The following is a 20,355-nucleotide window of genomic DNA, read 5'->3' on the forward strand; positions in this document are numbered from 1 at the left end:
TAATAGACGTCTATCTGACTTCCACCGTGGACGTCAACGTCTCAGTGCTATGGAGATTGAATGGATCTCTAATAGACATCTGTATGACTTCTATCGTGGAAGTAAACATCCCATAGATCTATGGAGGTTTAATGGATTTCTAATGGACGTCTGTCTGACTTCCACCGTGGAAGTAAACATATCATAGACCTATGGAGATTTAATGGATCTCTAATAGACGTCTGTCTTACTTCCACCGTGGACGTCAATGTCTCAGTGCTATGGAAGTTGAATGGATCTCTAATAGACGTCTATCTGACTTCCACCGTGGAAGTAAACATCCTATAGAACTACGGAGGTTTAATGGACCTCTAATGGACGTCTATCTGACTTCCACCATGGACGTCAACGTCTCAGTGCTATGGAGATTGAATGGATCTCTCATAGACATCTGTATGACTTCTATCGTGGAAGTGAACATCCCATAGATCTATGGAGGTTTAATGGATCTCTAATGGACGTCTATCTGACTTCCACCATGGAGATAGATGTCCTATGGAGCTATGGACGTTTAATGGACATCCACTGGATGTCAATTTCTATGTGGGTATATATATATATTTATTTGTTACACTTTGTCACGCTTGCCAGCCACAGGTTTGATAGCAAGCGAGATGAGAATATACAAGACGACTACGTAAGAGCGAGCGAAACAATAACAGGAACGAGCGAGACCATAATAGGAGCGAGCGAAACAATAATAAGAGAGAGCGAGACAGTAATGGAAGCGAGTGAGAGGAATAGTGTGCAAGGAAGACTCGATTCTCGAGTCCTCGTCGCTCGTGTTATTCCTATCTCGCTCGCTCTTATTACCTTCTCGCTTGCTCACTCGCTTAACTCTTGCGTATACTTATATATATATATATATATACAGGGTGCGCCAAAAGTCTGGATACACCTAAATATCTCACAAACGGTGCATTTTAGAAAAAAATGTTTCAGGCAAAAGTTGTTTGGTTTCAAGGGGGCCATGAGACGGTACCATTGGTTTGACCTTGAAGAGTCATTTGAAGGTCACGTGAAGGTCACTTCAATTTTTTTAAATGGAACACCCTATATATTTTTGCACATTCTTGTAGCTTATTTCAAGAGCTTTCCAAAACACTATAATTAAGTACCTTTTCGTTAAGTACTTTTTGAGTTATGAGACTTGAAATAATTTCTTAATTTTACATAAACCGTAAAATATCTTGTAAAATATTTATTTTTCGATTATCTTACCTTAATACTTTTACGTACAAAATAATGAGAGGAATCAATTGGTGTAAAGAAAATACATAGTTGTTTTGAAGAAAAAATATGTAATTTGCAATTAACAATTCCATATTTTTTCTTAAAAACAACTATGTGTTTTCTTTACACCAATTGATTCCTCTCATTATTTTCTACATAAAAGTATTAAGATAAGATAATCGAAAAATGAATATTTTACAAGATATTTTACGGTTTATGTAAAATTAAGAAATTATTTCAAGCCTCATAACTCAAAAAGTACTTAACGAAAAGGTACTTAATTATAGTGTTTTGGAAAGCTCTCGAGATAAGCTACAAGAATATGCAATGACAAATAGTAGGCTCCATTTAAGAAATTGAAGGTGACCTTCATGTGACCTTCAAATAACTCTTCAAGGTCAAACCAATGATACCATCTTATGGCCCCCTCGAAACCATAAAACTTTTGTCTGAAACATTTTTCTCTAAAATGCTTTGTTTCCGAAATAATTGCGTGCATTAATTAAAATGGCTCACCCTGTATATATACATATATATATATGTATATACATATATATATCGTTTCATTCTCTGTCGTGTCATTTTATTTCATCTATGCGAATTTATTATAATTATATTTAATAATAAGTATAAATTAGATAATAATAATAATAATATATTATTTTTTTTACTGGGAGTAATGTATTTTATAAGCATGTGTGCAAGTGTTAATGTTTTCACAAAAATATATAAAGAGAAAAGATCACGCATAAATGAACTCGATGCCCGTGTTTCTCAATACGAAAATTATGGGTGTAGCACAGACACGCACCCAATATAAACTTTATCGGCAGTGTTAGAAAGTGGGTGTAACACGGACACGCACCAAGTGGAGACATTACCGGCAGTACCAGAAAATGGGTGTACGAAATAGTTCCAACTTTGAAAATGAGAGCGAGGGGCGTATCAAACAGTCAAGTTAAAGCGTCACAGGCAAAAGGCCGTTCTGGCCGCTCTCAGGTTTCTCTCTGATACGAGCTTTACACATGTATGTATTCACTAAGAACAGTAGAAGTTCAGTAAAAAAGGAGAGATCCTACATTTTCAATAAAGCGTAGTCTATAATGAGACTTTAAGACGTAAGACTTAAGAAATTAATCAATCACAATTGAGTTTAGAAAAGAATCATAAATGTGATTGATTAATTTCTTAAGTCTTACGTCTTAAAGTCTCATTGTAGACTACGCTTAATGGCAATGAATTTCAGAACACGGCCTCTGTCATGATTGTCACGTGATGCGGCGCATGCACGTACATGTTTCCCGCGTTTTTCGCGGCAGAAAATTCCATTTTGCGTAGTCCGCATACTCATGTCGTTCTTCATTTGTTAACGTCGTTCTTTATTTGTCGTGATAACGCTTTTGTTGTAATCATCGTTGTTGTATCGTATTTCTGAAGTAAATAAACCGTTTTGTTGAGCAACAAATATTTTAAGAGATTTCAACTGACATCGTTTTATTACTATAAAGAGATATATTTCCTCGACTGATGTCTATGCCATAATCGATGTAAGTTGATTGTAAAACGAGACATTCAATATTTGCTATCATATTATATATTTGAGAATGAAATTCAAACATTATATTATATTAAGTTAAATTGAAGTATTATGATAGATCCCTACATATATTTAATATTTTTATTTTAAGGAAACAGTTTTACTCATATAATTTAATATATAAAACGTTTACTCGACACGTTTTCGAGAAAGTGTTTCTCAATTACAGATGGAAGTTTTGCCTGGAAGACAGAAAAATACAAACATTTATCTATATGATAATTATGCATATCATATAGACACTCGCTATGACAATGTTTTTCGATGCAGTGGTCGTCGGACATATAAATGTCGTGGTTCAGTTTTGCTTATGGATAATAATAACGTACACGTTTTTTACGACAACATAATCATCCAAAGTCAACATTTCTTAAAGAACAAATGAAAATGAAACAAGAAATGCTAAGGCTTTCTCGTGATATTTATCTTGGATTTAAAGAAATTTTTGATTCAGTTTGCAGAAGGTAAAATTATTTTTGATTATATTTTATGTAATATTTATCTATTTATTATAATATTTTATGTAATATTCATAATGCACAATTTTCAGTGTTAAAAAAGTTTTTATATCATTAATATGTAAAGACATTGCTTTGCGATTGGATTAATTAATCAATATTTTATGTAATATTCATATCGTACAATTTTCAATGTCAAAAAAGTTTTAATATCATTAATATATAATGACATTGCTTTGCGATTGGATTAATTAATAAATATTTTATGTAATATTCATATCGCACAATTTTCAGTGTTAAAAAGGTTTTTATATCATTAATATATAAAGACATTTGCTTTGCGATTGGATTAATTAATCAAATTTATATAATAATTTATATAAATGGTTTTTCTTGAACTATTAAAAAGAATGCATTCAAATCTTTACAGATTACAAGTAACTATTATTTGTGCTACAAGTTTGTAAACATTTAATAAATTTTTGGCATGATAAATATAATTAAAATCATTGTCTTCAATTTCCAAATAATAAGACGTTTAAAACGTAGTAATTCTATTATAGAAAGGTTTTTTGAAACATTTCTGTTTATTTATCTCATTTAAACAAGTATATCAATGTTGTAAATATTATTTTTATAATGACAATTTAAGTAATCAATTTAATAAATTCTTAATAATTGTAATAAATTATTTAGAATATATTTCTTCAGAATATGTCTATATATCTACCTTCAGAATATATCTCTCTTCATCTTCTTCTCTTTTTCTAAAATATAAAACTGCTGTTTTTTTTTGTAATAAAAAACATCTCCCAAAAAACTTTTCTAAAAAAAGGAACAAACATGTGCCAAGTGTAAAAGTACAAAAAATACAAATTAAGTATACAATAAATATAGATCTTACAAAATGTAACTATTAACAGAATGGTAAATCGTTTAGAAAGAGATGAGATCAATGTAATTAGCCAAATATTTATGTTATCTGCTATATCAATTTATAATCAATATTGAATTCGAGCAGAATTCCTTCTAAAATATCTAGAAAATGTATCATGTGAAAAAAAATTTCTCGTAAACTGTAAGTCGTATAAAACAAAATTACCAAAGCAAAACTGGCATGATCAAGAGAGTCACATTATGGTACATTTTATAAATATATATAGAATATTTTTATACTTTTTCTAAAATATTTGTATAATAATTTTAAACAATATAACAGTTAGAAATCTTAATTTACAATTATTTTTTACTACTTTCGTATTATCTTTGGTACTACTTACGTAGTATCTTAAATTAAATATTTTTTACTATCTTTTTACTATGTTGATAGTACTTATATGTCGATAAGAATATATGCATGATGTATTAAAGACGATATATATATATTATATGTACATAATATATAAAAGTGTATATATATTTAGAAATTGAAATTTTGATGTAAGTACTCTTTTAATACTTTATAAATCATATTCTTCTATATATTCTTTTTCAATACATGCATTTTACATAAAACTGTAACATTTTGTATAAAGTGTTAATAAATGTTTAATATATTTTTATTATTATATAAATATATAAATATATGATATAAAAATTATATACAATATATATGAAATATACAATATATATACATATACAATATATATGAATTATATACAATATATATACATATATATGAAATAATTAAGCAACACAAATTTGTAACGATGTTTTAATGCGACCTGGCCATACCAACTTTGCTTTTGTAAGTTTGTTTTATACGATTTACATATAGTTTACAAAAAATTTTCTTTCAAATTAAATATTCTATAATATATAAGATATAATATAATACATATATAAGAACGAAAAGTAATTAAGCTCTCTGTAAATTACAAACTAATGTGATTAAGTAGGCATAGAGAGCTAATGACAAATGTCAAGAGTAAAAAATTGGTAAAAATTATATATATTAATAATTCATAATATATATATTAATATTCATAATATAATTCATAATATATATATTAATAATTCATAATTACAAGTTAATATAAAATAAGAAAAGAAATTAAAAAATCAGATAAGATACATATAGATGTTTACAAGTCATGTGCGGACGTTTCGACTTATTTTTAAGTCATCTTCAGTGCAAAGTATGTTACACGTATAGGGAATTTCATAGAACAGTTTGCAGAAAAAATATGCAGAAAAGATATATATTAAATACAATTCCAATCCTTATAATCGAGGAGAAGCAATTTAAAACGCTAAGAGTATTCATATTTAGTTGTAATAGGCTCACGGTTTTTCCGATTGAAGGGGACCATCTCTAATTTGGGTTAATAGGCCCAAAGTTGAGTGTAGTTCAATTGGAAGTATTACCATGAGGAAACTTATATAAGATATAAGATATACTTTGCAAATTATATGACTTCTAATCGCACACTCAACATTGATTATTATAAATTGATATAGCACGCATATAACATAAATACTTGATTAGTTACATTCATCGCACATTTTTTTGTAAACAGTTTAGTAATTAGTTAATAGTGTAACATTTTTTAAAATCAATATTTATTGAATATAAATTTGAATATTTTTTAATATACTTGGCGTATTTTTTCTTTTTTAGCAAGATTTTTTGCCAGATGTCACTACTTTCAAATTTAAATTTATTTTTAAACATTTTTGTTACGTTGTTATTCGGATACTTTTTCATGTAGGTACTTGACGTATGTTTTTATTTTTGTAAGGTTTGTTTTGTATAGAATTGCACTATTTTTTGTGGAGTTTGTTTTTTTTAAAAGCATATATATGTTATTGCACTTGCTGTACAAATAATATATATGCATTTTTCACATTTCAAGGTCGATTGCAATTTTCAAATCACTTATGGATATCCATTCTATACTTTTAGAACGTTATATATTTGTAGTATTCATCAGTTTCACCATGAATTGCACAGATATTTTTACAAGTGTACCAATATGTATTTTTATTGTGGATATACTTTTAATATTTATTATCCTTATAATTTTCATATTGCTAATTTTAAATAATTAAAAAATATATCGGTCAATATATATAGAAGATGACATTACTATCTCAACATTATAAAATGAAATATCCGATTAAATACTAAATATATTTATGGTAATGAATAAAATTGTATTTTTGTATATTTTTCAACAGAATTTCTATTTTTTATATTTATAATATGTACTTTTTCTTACTAGCAATCCAGATGCAGGACAATATTTGAGTTTTTCATCTATAAGATGTAACATGCAACGTGAACGTATAAAGAGTCGACCACCTGTACCTGATACATTAGCATCATTACGCAATATTCTTGGAAACTATGATATAATGAAAAATATTTATAAAGAAAGCGTTACTACAAATGATGGAAAAGTTGCAATAATTTTATCAACTAATTATTTACTAGAAGCCTTATCATCTGCTACTGAAATCTACGTGGATGGAACATTTTCTGTAAGTACATTGTTTCTATATATATAAAATTTTTATAAAAAGTTGTAATAGTATCCATAAAATACTGGAAGATTGCAGAAACATTGTACAGATCTTACATTGAAACATTGTAATATAGTATTGCATTTCAACTTACAACATTGTAACATTGCTGTAATGTAATGTGATTGAAATATTCTGTACTGTATGGGATTTACAATAGCAAACAAATAACAGTATTTATAATAGTAACTTATTATAGTATATAATAATGTAATTTTTTGTCAAATTATGAAAAATGTTTTGTACATATCTTTCTTCAGATCCTTCCACGCAAGCCTCACATTGCGCAACTCTACTCTGTACATATACGATACATGGATACGGTAAGATATTTTATTTAAATTTTTAAAACCTTATTAAGATTTTTGAAACATCAGACAAATTTATTTTTCCAGGGCATTGCAGTATTATTTATATTGTGTGATACGCGTACAACTTCTATGTATGATGTTTTGTGGGATAAAATTACACAGATGGTACCACAACTTGAACAAAACATTAATTTTATAATGAGCGATTTTGAAATGGCTGCAGTAAAATCGCTTAGTACGAAGTTTCCCAGAGCAAATTTAACTGGATGTTGGTTTCATTTTAATCAGGTACATAATTGTTAAGAAAAGAAAATATTTTGTGTTGTTTTTTTATAGTTTTGTCGCACATGACAAGAGAATTCTTCATTTCTTGATTACATTCATAACAAATATGATTTAAATTACATTATTTAAATTTAACTACATTGTTTTCATTTTTTATAGGCTGTATGGCGTAAATGGCGAAAACTACACCTTTCAAATGTTCGAAAAACTATACTTTCCATGACAATGGCATTGCCTTTATTACCACCAGATATGTTTAAAGAAGCTTTAACCATTATTCAAGCTGAAGCCGATCTACTTTCTTGTGAATATCCAGATATTTTACAATTCACATCCTATCTGAGACTTACCTGGTCAAATATGACATCAAAAATTAGTACTTATGGTTGTCCTGTACATACTAATAACATAGCAGAAAGTTTCCATAATATTGCAGTGGAGAAACTAAGCACAAGGAATATTAATATTTGGACATTTTTAGGTATATAATATTTGTATTACTATACTTTTATTGAATGTCTTATTACAAATATTAATATAAACAAATTTCTTACTTTTATTAATAACAATTATTTTATTAATATTACATTATATATAAATTGTAATTAATGTCAATCTTATGTAGAAAAATTATCAAATTTAATTGCCGATCAAGAATTGGACTTTCGCCGCTTAACAAATGGTATTAGATCTCGACGAAGCCGCACACGAATAAATAGAGAACGCGATACCAAAATTTTTAATGCGCAAACAGACCTAGTTAATAAAAGGTATTATTTTTTAAATTTTGTTACTTTAATGTGTTGAATCTAATAATTATTTGTATTAGTATATAATACATAAAAAATTATATTTAAAGTTTTAATTGTTTTAAGGTTGCCACTAAAAGAACTTTTGTTGATGTTTACGAATATACATATCTCTGAAATGGAACGCATAACATCTTTAGAAGGTAAATATCCTTCATTTAATACAATATATAAATATACTTACGAATAGATGTCTGTATCATAATCTTACAATTTTCATTACATTTAAATACAAACTACAGAATCATAAAGTATAATAAATTACAATAACTTTATTCAAAAAATAACTGTTTCTTCTTTTTAGATGCTGAATCGTCAAGTGATATTATTATACAAGCTACAGACGTACAGTTGTTCACAGAAAATTTGAGCGGAACGTTTCAAACAAGTAAATTAGTTTTGCTTTTTTTGTATCTATTTATTAATTGTATGAATTGATAACGATTTTAAATTAATTTTTTTCTTAATCTCTAATTATTTACGATCAAAGACTTTCAGCTTGTTAATTTCTATAATTTTCAGTTATTTTAAATTTCATTACAATAATATTAAAAATTATATATTTAAAAATATTAATAATGTTATTAATTGAAAGAAATTAGCTCAAAATTACTTTTTTTCATAAATCATCTTCTTTAACTTCAAGAACGCAAATTAGACGAAGATCTCGATATGTTCATACAAATACATATAGTCCAAGAACAGATGTATTCGAAAAGAGTGCAGGTATAAATAATTTTCTCATATTTTACAAGTCTTTAATGACATTTTTCAGATGTTTTTTATCGTAATGTTAATTATGCTTGCATATCTTTACAAGTTTGTACTTTTACTAGTATGTATTAAATATTCAAAAAAATGTATAAACATAATCTTTCATTTCCAGACCAAGGTACAGAAAATTCTTCCGATCCACAAAGAACAATTACACAAACAATAGAGCAAACATCGCATATGACGCAAAATGAAGAATCTCAAGCAGTCTCTGTTACTTCTGATTCGGAAGATGAATTCACAAATACACAAGGTAATGTTATTATTTAGAGACTCTAATTGCTTTAAGATAAGAAATTCAATTCATCAAATTCATCTAACATTTTCTCATAGTTTACAAGTCTTTAATGCCACTTCAACTGTTTTTTTATCATAATAATTATGCTTGCATATCTTTACAAGTTTACACTTTTACTAGTATGTATTAAATATTCAAAAAAATGTATAAACATAATCTTTCATTTCCAGACCAAGGTACAGAAAATTCTTCCGATACACAAAGAACAATTACACAAACAATAGAGCAAACATCGCATATGACGCAAAATGAAGAATCTCAAGTAGTCTATGTTACTTCTGATTCGGAAGATGAATTCACAAATATACAAGGTAATTTAGCAATTCTAGTTGCTTTAAGATAAGATATTTAAGTCATTCTTATATTTACATAAGAGTATATAAATGATTTATAGACAATACATAGACTATATTTTTAAACTTCTTTCTTCCTTCTTGATTTTATCACAGATGATGGATCAATATATGATGTTCCGGAAGATGATTACGGACATTTGTACTCGTCCACAAACGCAAATCAGAGAAATGACTCCACAGATCTTCCATTTTATACTGTGGATTGGACTCTGCAGAATAGCCAAAGTACATCCAAAGAAAAATCTTCCTCAGACATTTGTACGGTGTGCTACACTGACGAACGAACACACATTTTCATACCCTGTGGTCACCTCGCTTGTTGTTTCCAATGCATTGAACGTTTAGAGGCTAATCGATGTCCGATATGTAATGTGACTTATGAAAACTATATTCGAGTTATAACACCATAAGATTTGTTCCAAGCAACATATATATTTTTTTTTAAGACTGATCTTCACAAGTTTTAGATATAAAAATGCAGTATTACTTGATACGATAGAATTATTTTATGTTAGAATCAATATCATACTTGTGCAATATGTGCAATATGTTACTTTTTAAAAGCTCTCTTAAATATTCTTTTATATAATTTGATTACGTTCTTGCGGACAAAATTATGAATTGTATTGTATCAAAATAAGTTTAAGTTCGTTAAATACATATAGATATTTATTTAAAGATTACATAAAGACAAAAATGATAAAAGGCAGATAACGGTATTAAGCAGTATTATTTGAATTTACTGTCTACAAAACTGTCGTTGCTAAAATAATTGTTGTAAAAGTGATGTACATTATTTGTTTTATCAAATTAATTCTACAATTTAGCTATAAGTTTATTTTCTAAAATAGACATTTTGTTACTTTTCAAAAGATGTTTGATTATAGAAATCGAAGTTCTTAAAGATAATTTTCTCTAATCAATATAAATACATAATTTGTTATTATATAGAGATTTAAAATTTTGTTCAAATGCATGTAACGCCAAAGATTGTTTGACTGCTTTTCCATTGTTAAATGTAGTGTACCAGGAACTGCGGTTATATTTTAGCTTTAAAGAAAGTTTTATGATGTCAAGAATTTGAAAAATAAATATTTTTATTTCAGTAAATAAATATTACATAACAGGAGATAACAATTTAAAACAAGTGTTGTTTTATACTGTTATATATAACATAGATACAAAATAAATTATACCAGGAAGATACACATAACATAAATAAAACTTTTGTATAACTTCCGTTTATGAGATTCAATAAAACGTTTCCCAAACTTATCTTAACCTTACTCTAATTACACCATGTGTAAAGCAGCCGTAATTAATCGCAACATCCGGACTTTCGGGAAACAAGACAAGGAATCAGATGCGAATTGCAACGGATGTGGAGACCGTGTTCTCACTCCATTGTAAATTTAGCATAGTGCATTTTTTCGTGGCCGACTGATCGGTGTGCATCTTTTCGTGGCCGACTGATCGGTGTGCATCTTTTCGTGGCCGACTGATCGGTGTGCATCTTTTCGTGGCCGACTGATCGGTGTGCATCTTATCGTGGCCGACTAATCGGTGTGCATCTTTTCGTGGCCGACTGATCGGTGTGCATTTTTTCGTGGCCGACTGATCGGTGTGCATCTTTTCGTGGCCGACTGATCGGTGTGCATTTTTACGTGGCCGACTGATCGGTGTGCAATTGAACGGTGTACGTCTGAGCGGTGTGCAACTGAATGGTGGGCATTTTTACGTGTCCGACTGATCGGTGTGCATTTTTTCGTGTCCGACTGATCGGTGTGCATTTGTTCGTAGCCGACTGAGCGGTGTGCATTTTTTCGTGGCCGACTGATCGGTGTGCATCTTTTCGTGGCCGACTGATCGGTGTGCATTTGTTCGTGGCCGACTGATCGGTGTGCATTTGTTCGTGGCCGACTGAGCGGTGTGCATTTGTTCGTGGCCGACTGATCGGTGTGCATTTGTTCGTGGCCGACTGAGCGGTGTGCATTTGTTCGTGGCCGACTGATCGGTGTGCATTTGTTCGTAGCCGACTGAGCGGTGTGCATTTGTTCGTGGCCGACTGATCGGTGTGCATTCTTTCGTGGTCGATTGAACGGTGTCCAATTGAACGATGTGCAACTGAACGGTGTACATTTGAGCGGTGTGCAACTGAACGGTGTACGTCTGAACGGTGTGCATTTTTACGTATCCAACTGATCGGTGTGCGTTTTTATGTGTCCAATTGAACCGTGTCCAAATGAACCGTGTGCAATGTTTCGTGTCCATTTGCTCCGTGTCCATTTGCCCCGTGTCCAATTGTACTGTGTCCGATTGAAGGCCTCTCGAATAAGAGATGGCGAATGGTTATCGACTACAGAAACCTTAACGAAAAAACAATAGGAGATGTCTATCCCTTATCGAAAATAACTGATATATTGGATCAACTCGGACCTGCCAATATTTTTCAATACTGGACTTAACTTCCGGTTTTTATCAAATACCAATGGCATCAAAAGACGCTCATAAAACTGCTTTCTCTACGCCTTACGGACATTATCAATTTAAAAGAATGCCATTCGGATTAAAAAATGCTCCTGCAACATTTAAAATACTAATGGATAACGTTCTTTCCGGATTACAGGAAAACGAATTATTTATTTACATGGATGATATTGTCATATATGCTCGATCTTTGAAAGAGCATGAAATCAAATTTGAAAAATTAATTCAAAGACTGAGAGCCGCAAATTTGAAACTGCAACCCGATAAATGTGAATTTTTGCGACGCAAAGTTATGTACCTGGGACATATAATCGGATCCGACGGAGTCAAGCCTGACCCCGCTAAAGTAAAGGCTATAATGAACTTTCCTACCCCCAAGAATCCGAAAAATATCAAGCAATTTTTGGGATTAGCCGGATATGGGAGCGTCCCGTTTGACCACGTTAATATTGACCACGATGATATTGACCATGTTGATATTGACCACGTTGATATTGACCACGTTGATATTGACCACGTTGCGATTGACTACGGTCCCGATTGACCATGGTTGATATTGACCACGTTGCAATTGACCACGGTCCCGATTGACCACGGTTGATATTGACCACGGTTGATATTGACCACGGTTGATATTGGCCACGTTGATATTGGCCACGTTGAGATTGGCCACGTTGATATTGACCACGTTAATATTGACCACGTTGCGATTGGCTACAATCCCGGTTGACCACGGTTGATATTGACCACGGTTGATATTGACCACGGTGATATTGGCCACGTTGATATTGGCTACGATGATATTGACCACGTTGATATTGGCCACGTTGATATTGACCACGTTGATGTTGGCCACGTTGATATTGGCCACGGTGATATTGACCACGTTAATATTGACCACGTTGATATTGGCCACGGTGATATTGGCCACGTTGATATTGACCACGTTGGTATTGACCACGTTGATATTGGCCACGGTGATATTGACCAGGGTGATACTTTGGATGCTTTGAAGCGTTTGATTGATCAATCAGGACAAAAGGAATAAATAAGCGTTGAGGAAAGCTCTCTTTAAATTAACAATAATTAGAAAAAATACAATAGGCAATAGAGAGCAAGAGAATTAAATTTAACTTAAAGTAAATAATTAGAAAATATAATTCATTTAAGTTACAAAAAACTAAAAACACGGTAATAGAAATAAGTACATGAAAAGGCGAACGTTTCTGGCTCTCGTTTGAGCCTTCTTCAGCGCATTAACAAACGGTACAAATTTAAATACGTAATATCTTAAAATCGGACAGACATGTTGAATTCAATGCTACGCAACTAATCGTCAGTGGATCCTGTATAAGTAGACCTGAGATGCATCGTTGGTGGACTCGCGTTCACCGTAAAAGGCTCCATGGTGGTTGAGCCAAAAGTCTTCTGCGGAATATTTATTACCAAATTCCGACCTGCTAATGATATCAATCATATCCTAAAAAGTGGCACGATACAAGTGTATAAAAGAGATTATGTAAATGCACTTAACTAAAACACTTTGACGTTGATCTTATCACACTTACAGAGAGAGAACATTCGGTAAAAATATTATAACGGATGAAAGCAACAGTGTCTTTCTGAAGTCAGACCGTTAATGTGTGGAACTCTCGAGACATATTGTTTATATACAATTGCATGACTTTTAAATTTTCGGAAGCTTATTTATTATGTCCTGATATAAGGCCGGTAGGTTATCTGTGTCTGTCTGTAAATTCAAACCATTCTTTTGTCTTTTAATATGAAGCATTTCTGAGATCAATCTTTTGCTGTAGTATGGAACCTCCTCCAAAATTTCAACATCGTTCCAGCAAAATTCATGATCAAAAAGAAGTCTATGGTTAGTGATCACGGAATAATTAACATTCCTATTAATTTGTGATCTATGTTCAGATATTCTGGTCCTCAGCATCCTAGAAGTTTGACCCACATATGAAGCATCACAGTCAGAGCAGTTAATCTTATAAACAACGTTATTTTTGCGTTCATTAGGGATGTTATCTTTGTGTGCTTTGATGAATTATTTTAATTTGTTTAAACTAAAGTAAGATAATTTAATATTCATATTTTTTATGATGTTTCTATATTGCTCTGTGACCTTAGGTAAATACGGAATCGTAAAGAAAGAGGAAGCGTTCTCTTGTGTCTTGTCATTAGTGCCGTCGTGTGTTACGTCCCCAGTTCCTCAGGACTGGTCTGGAAGTCTTACTTTCCCAGTTGGACGCAATTAATCTCTCAATTTGTTTTAGGGCAACCTGCTAGGCCGGCTATACCCTGGGACGCCGAGAGATTGAAGGTCTGTTGTGCTCTTCGAGAGAGGATTCAGGAGGGAATGCGAATAAATAAATATAGGTTTATATATATTTAAGATTTCTTTATTTATTTCACCTTTTCTTTCCTTTTATAACTTGAATAAATGTGGATTTATTCCTCCGAAGAGTAACCGTATATTTCTGGGAGAATATATGAATATTCGCTATCGATATTTGCAATAGGTATCGCGGTTTCTATTTGGGGAATCTCCAAGGGTGCGAAAGGGTCTAGATCCTCGTAGGTTACTGGTGAATAGCTTGGAGGAGGATAGAAATCGTCTTCTTCCGGCGAATAATTATATTGTTCTGGGTTTGACGCTATCTCAGCGTTTTGCTCTTCGGCTTCCAAGATAAAGTCGCTCAGTTCTTCAGTTCCTCTGTTCCTCTGTTGTTTCAAAGGGGGTGTAGTTATTTCCCGTAGGTGGTGTCGTTGAAGCGAAAGTATTTATTTGAGTGTCGAGGGGTTCTTGGATTTCTGTATTTCCTTCAGTTAGAGGGGGAGACAGATCTTTTGAAACATTTATTTCTGCGATCTCTGGGATGGATGGAGAAGACTGATTTATCGTAGATGGGGTTGGCTCTGTAAGTTCATTTAGGAATGAGACGCGATTAAGCAGTAATCGTCGGGTGCGTCTATTCTGTTGTATATGGCGAGAAGCTTTGCGAATGGAAAGCTCACGTCGAGTACCCGGGGTTGAGCGTCGAGCGCGGACCATCTATTAATTATATAGTTTGGTTTACAATTTATTTAATTAAGTGAAGATGGAATAATATTGTATAGTGGTTCGGTGTTACTTACGTTGACCAACACCTGTTAAATAAAAGAAAGGGTCTCGCGTGACTATTCGTTCAGTAATAAATAATTATTATACCAAGAATACAGAAAGTAATAGTAAGATCTAGTTATTGAAGCTTCATAAGGGTTTAGATCGCGGCTAGAGTATAGTCGGAGAAGAATAAGTCATAATAGTAATAATGAATTACCGACCCGGGGTAATTATCGACTCACGAAACTTACCGACCGATGGTAATGTAGGTTTCTGTTTTATCGACCGATGGTAACATCGGTTTTGCCGACCGTCGGTAATGTAGATTTCTGTTTTACCGACCGTCGGTAATGTAGATTTCTGTTTTATCGACCGATGGTAACTTTAGTTTACCGACCGTCGGTAATGTAGATTTCGGCTTTACCGACCGATGGTAACATTAGTTTACCGACCGTCGGTAATGTAAATTTTGGTTTTATCGACCGATGGTAACTTTATCGACCGACGGTAATTTATATAATTTTGTTAAATTATTAGGTTAGTTTTCTTTTTAAATTGCGATTTGAATATCTAAAGTCGGTTTACTGAAAATCGAAGAGGCTTGAGGAGGAATAAGGAGATTGGATACTTTAATAATGTATCCACCTGTCAAACGTCTGACTTAGTATTAACCTTATAATGTCAGGTTGTAATAAATGAAAGTACTAAAATAATAATTGAAATTATCAAAAGCTAAGCCAGTGCATCATCACTAATTTCTGGGATGTATCTCGTGTCTCGAAATCAAGGCAAGATTCAATCTGACGATTGCGTCAACCAGCTCCAAAATTAAAAGACAATCTAATGAAAATTGTCAATTAACCGGGCCGAAATTGTATCTTCGCCTAATCAAACGTCGATTGACAGGACACTCTAGTTCCGTTTTCCAGGAATGGTCAACAGCTCCAAGAAAAAAAGGAAATTTCCCTGAGGATAATTGCCTTTTTCACTGCGCCGCGCCTTGAGCAATATTCTGCCGAAGCAGCCTCGCTTTATTCACTGTCAATCGAGTCGTCTTATCAAGGAGATAAGTCCCAGATAAATTTTCCAATTGGAAATGATATTTACTAAGTTGAATAATTGGATTAAGGGATACGGGTAATCAAAGGTAAGGTTCCCGAATTATCGCGCACTGTTTCACTGAATTTAGTTATTAGTAGAAATTAAAGGTTAGATTAATGACAAGTGGCCGGATATTTACCAGTGTCTGAAATGTCCTAGTGTGTGAAGGCTGCTTCCCTTCACTAGGCTGATGAGTGGATGCTGCTTCTTTCCGCTGGATACCGTCTACCTCAGTGACAGTTCGGGATGGAGGTTGCAGTCCAGGAGTTCGATTGAGAAACTCAATGTTCAATAGTCACTGAATTTATTAACTGAATACACGTACAAAATCTCGGAGATATAAGTATTAGCTTGAAGATCGTTGGGCAGAATGCCAGTTATTAACTGTTGAAAACGTTGGGCCAAATGCCAGTAGTTGGTAACTGTAGTTGAATGTTGAATATCGTTGGGCCAAATGCCAGTAGTTGGTAACTGTAGTTGAATGTTGAATATCGTTGGGCCAAATGCGAGGAGGACCGCTCTGCACGGGTTTATATAGTCGTCAGTCCCAGTTTTGCACACGGTCCCAATAGTAGGAGATGCGCTTCTCCGTGAAGGGAGTCGAGCTGTGATTGGTTCCCTCCTCTGCTTCTGGCTGCGCGCGCCTCGAAAGATGCGTGCGCCTCGAGGGATGTGCCGCGTTGTCAACGGGTGATTGGTTTTCTCTGACGTGATTGTTGCGCAATGATTTGGGATTGGCTCCCGCTGACGTGACGGATGCGCGCGCCTCGGAAGATGCGCGCGCCTCGGCGTGGGCGGCGCGGTCGCTCATTGGTTCCCTTCTCCGGGCTGGTTGCGCGCGCCGCTGGCACAAGCGTGGGGAAGATGCGCGCGCTGCTGGGCGTTGCCGCAGGAATTGGGCGTAGTTTGGGCGTAGTTTAATTTGTAGATGGTGGGACTCTTCAGAATTGGAGTGGGGGTGACGGAGCGGTCAGTATAGAATCGGCTATACTGGTTGCATTGTATTTTGACACATAAGTTTTATAATAGTTATTAGACCATCAGAATTTCTTTGCAGTTTATATGCATATATTTTCTAATGTAGTTTTTTAAGCTCTAGCTGTAGAAATGTCAACGGAGTTTCTAGCATGCTCCGTTCGAAAGTTCATTTTTGTCTCTATGTATTATTATGGAAAATGCTTTTAAATATTGTTAATAAATTCTGACATCATAATTATTATAATTACAATTATTATTTAACATATAAGTATTTATGATTATGCGGTGGGATATAAGTATATAAAGACTATAAATTATTTCAGTAAATGGTGCAACAATTTTTATTCTTTGCTTTTATTTTTAATATTTATCCCTATTGGGTTCTTGAATAAAAATTATTGCATATACTTAATATTAATAAGTTAATTATTTCGTTATGTTGCGCAATGTTCTCTTGAACGGATTTTTTGTGAATTAATATATAAATGGAAGTTATTGCATACGCTTAATAACAATAAATTCATTTGTTACTTAATGATAATTAATTATTTCATCATGTTGCGTAATGTTGTGCAATAATATTCGAGCGGAATATTCCATAGTCTTAGTTTGGAATGTGATGATGACTCATAATATCGCATACGGAAAATTATATTTTAAACTTCGTTTATAAAATTAGTAGTATTGGAGTTTTCATAATTATGTATACACGTGTCGGTCTGACTTTTTATGCTCCTTAAGGGAAAATTGTTATAAGATTTTTATTTATAGTATTTTCCGAGTTAATCTGGAATCAATGATTTTTGATATAATTTAGGCCCCAAAATAATTAGATATACGTGTAGTCGGTGCCGAGACGTGTTCAAAAATATATATATATGTATATAAAGTCTTTTGGTTTTTGATTTGTAAAATTTCTTGTGTATCAGGATTACATATTAATAAAGGAGGTATTCTCTTATATGTCGATAAAGTTAGTATCATCGCTACCCCAGAGATGGCGCTGCCCTCTGTCGGTAATGTGGGTACGGACAGTCTTCACTGTCGGTAAGGTAGGAAATGACTTTATCCTCAGTCGGTAACGTCGGTAAATGTGTTATCATAGGTCGGTAATTTTTCGGTCGGTAACTTTTGCTCGGTCGGTAAGGTAGAGAACTTCCTTATCAACCGTCGGTAATTTTTCTGTCGGTAACTTTTGCTCGGTCGGTAAGGTAGAGAACTTCCTTATCAACCGTCGGTAATTTTTCTGTCGGTAACTTTTGCTCGGTCGGTAAGGTAGAAAACTTCCTTATCAACCGTCGGTAATTTTTCTGTCGGTAACTTTTGCTCGGTCGGTAAGGTAGAAAACTTCTTTATCGACCGTCGGTAATTTTCGTGCGGGTGACATTACCTACTGTTGGTAAAGTAGGAAATTACTTTACCATCCGTTGGTAATTTTTCTGTCGGTAATTTTTACTCTGTCGGTAATGTAGGAATTTATTTTATCGACTGTCGGTAACTTTCGTGTGGGTGATTTTGCCTATTGTCGGTAAAGTAGGTAATTTTTATGCGGATGATACTATATGTGGGCAAATACTTAAAATTATTTCTATCATTCCTAAGTGAGGTTATGTTATGTATAGCTAGCTTCTTAACAAAGAAAGATTATTTTCGGAGATATTGACAATAGTATATCGCGCGGCGGAATGATATTGATGTACTATAAGTATTGGTGATATTACATTGCGCGGTGAGATTTTATAATAAGAAATATTGGTGATAATAGATGGCGTGATGGAATTTTAATTAACAACATTAATTATATTAACAATAATATGTTACGCGGTGGGATTAAGATTTATATGTTCGTCGGTGGAATTACAGTTTAAATATTATAGAGGCAAATTTTGCGTGTTTAAATAAAAATAAAAATTTTGTTGCGGGACGTAACACGTGTTTATTAATCAGATATTTCAGACGTTGATTGAAGACGTCGAAAATCAATTTTAAAGGATAACCATTGTCCAGAAGAACTCTAATGACGAAGTCAAGATTTTTGTTGTGGAATCTCGGATGTGATAAGGAGAATGCTCTATCTACTAGACCAATTATTGTGCCTTTCTTCTGGCAGAGTGGATGTTGTGAATTAAAGTTTAGATATCTTCCTGAGAAAGTAGGCTTATGGAACCAGTCAAAAATTAAAAAATTGTTGTCCAATATAAGAGTCACGTCTAAGAAATTAATTGTCCGGTCAACCTCTATTTCAGAAGTAAATTGCAACCTGTCATGAAAAGAATTAAATGTTATTAGAGTCAAATCGATAGAATCCGAAGGGACTGTCAACAAAATATCGTCCACATATCTAAAATAAAAAAGAGGTGTAAATCTTAAAGCGTTCAGAGCCCTCACTTCAAGATCCTGTAATACAATGTCAGCTATTATGGGTGATAAAGGAGATACCATGGGGGTTCCAAATGTTTGTTTGTATATTATGTTATTAAACGTGAAGTATGTGGAGTGTAAAACCAATTTTACTGCATTTATAAATTCTAATTCGGGCAGGTCACAATTACCACGAAGGAAACACCATCTATTCGAGACACTTTCCAATGCGAGATCTATAGGAATATTAATAAATAATGAAATCACGTCTAGTGAAACCAATTTCGTGTCGTTATCAATCCGAATATTCGACAACTTATTTACTAGATCAAAGCTGTTATTAATATGGCTAGAGGCTGTCGGGAAATTATTATACATGACTCTATGCAAGTATGTCATGCAATTGTATATAAACAATATGTCTCGAGAGTTCCACACATTAACGGTCTGACTTCAGAAAGACACTGTTGCTTTCATCCGTTATAATATTTTTACCGAATGTTCTCTCTCTGTAAGTGTGATAAGATCAACGTCAAAGTGTTTTAGTTAAGTGCATTTACATAATCTCTTTTATACACTTGTATCGTGCCACTTTTTAGGATATGATTGATATCATTAGCAG

At 32.8% G+C, this 20,355-nt stretch overlaps 1 pseudogene; it reads left to right on the top strand.

Moving 5' to 3' along the window:
* Positions 1–3,256: 3,256 nt before the first annotated feature.
* On the top strand, positions 3,257–10,095 carry LOC145960049 (uncharacterized; annotated as a pseudogene).
* The last annotated feature ends 10,260 nt before the right edge of the window (positions 10,096–20,355 follow it).

Source organism: Camponotus vicinus, unplaced genomic scaffold (genome assembly GCF_025532165.1).
Source record: "Camponotus vicinus isolate PSW18456_S1 unplaced genomic scaffold, iyCamVici1.0 SCAF_10, whole genome shotgun sequence".
NCBI lineage: Eukaryota > Metazoa > Arthropoda > Insecta > Hymenoptera > Formicidae > Camponotus > Camponotus vicinus.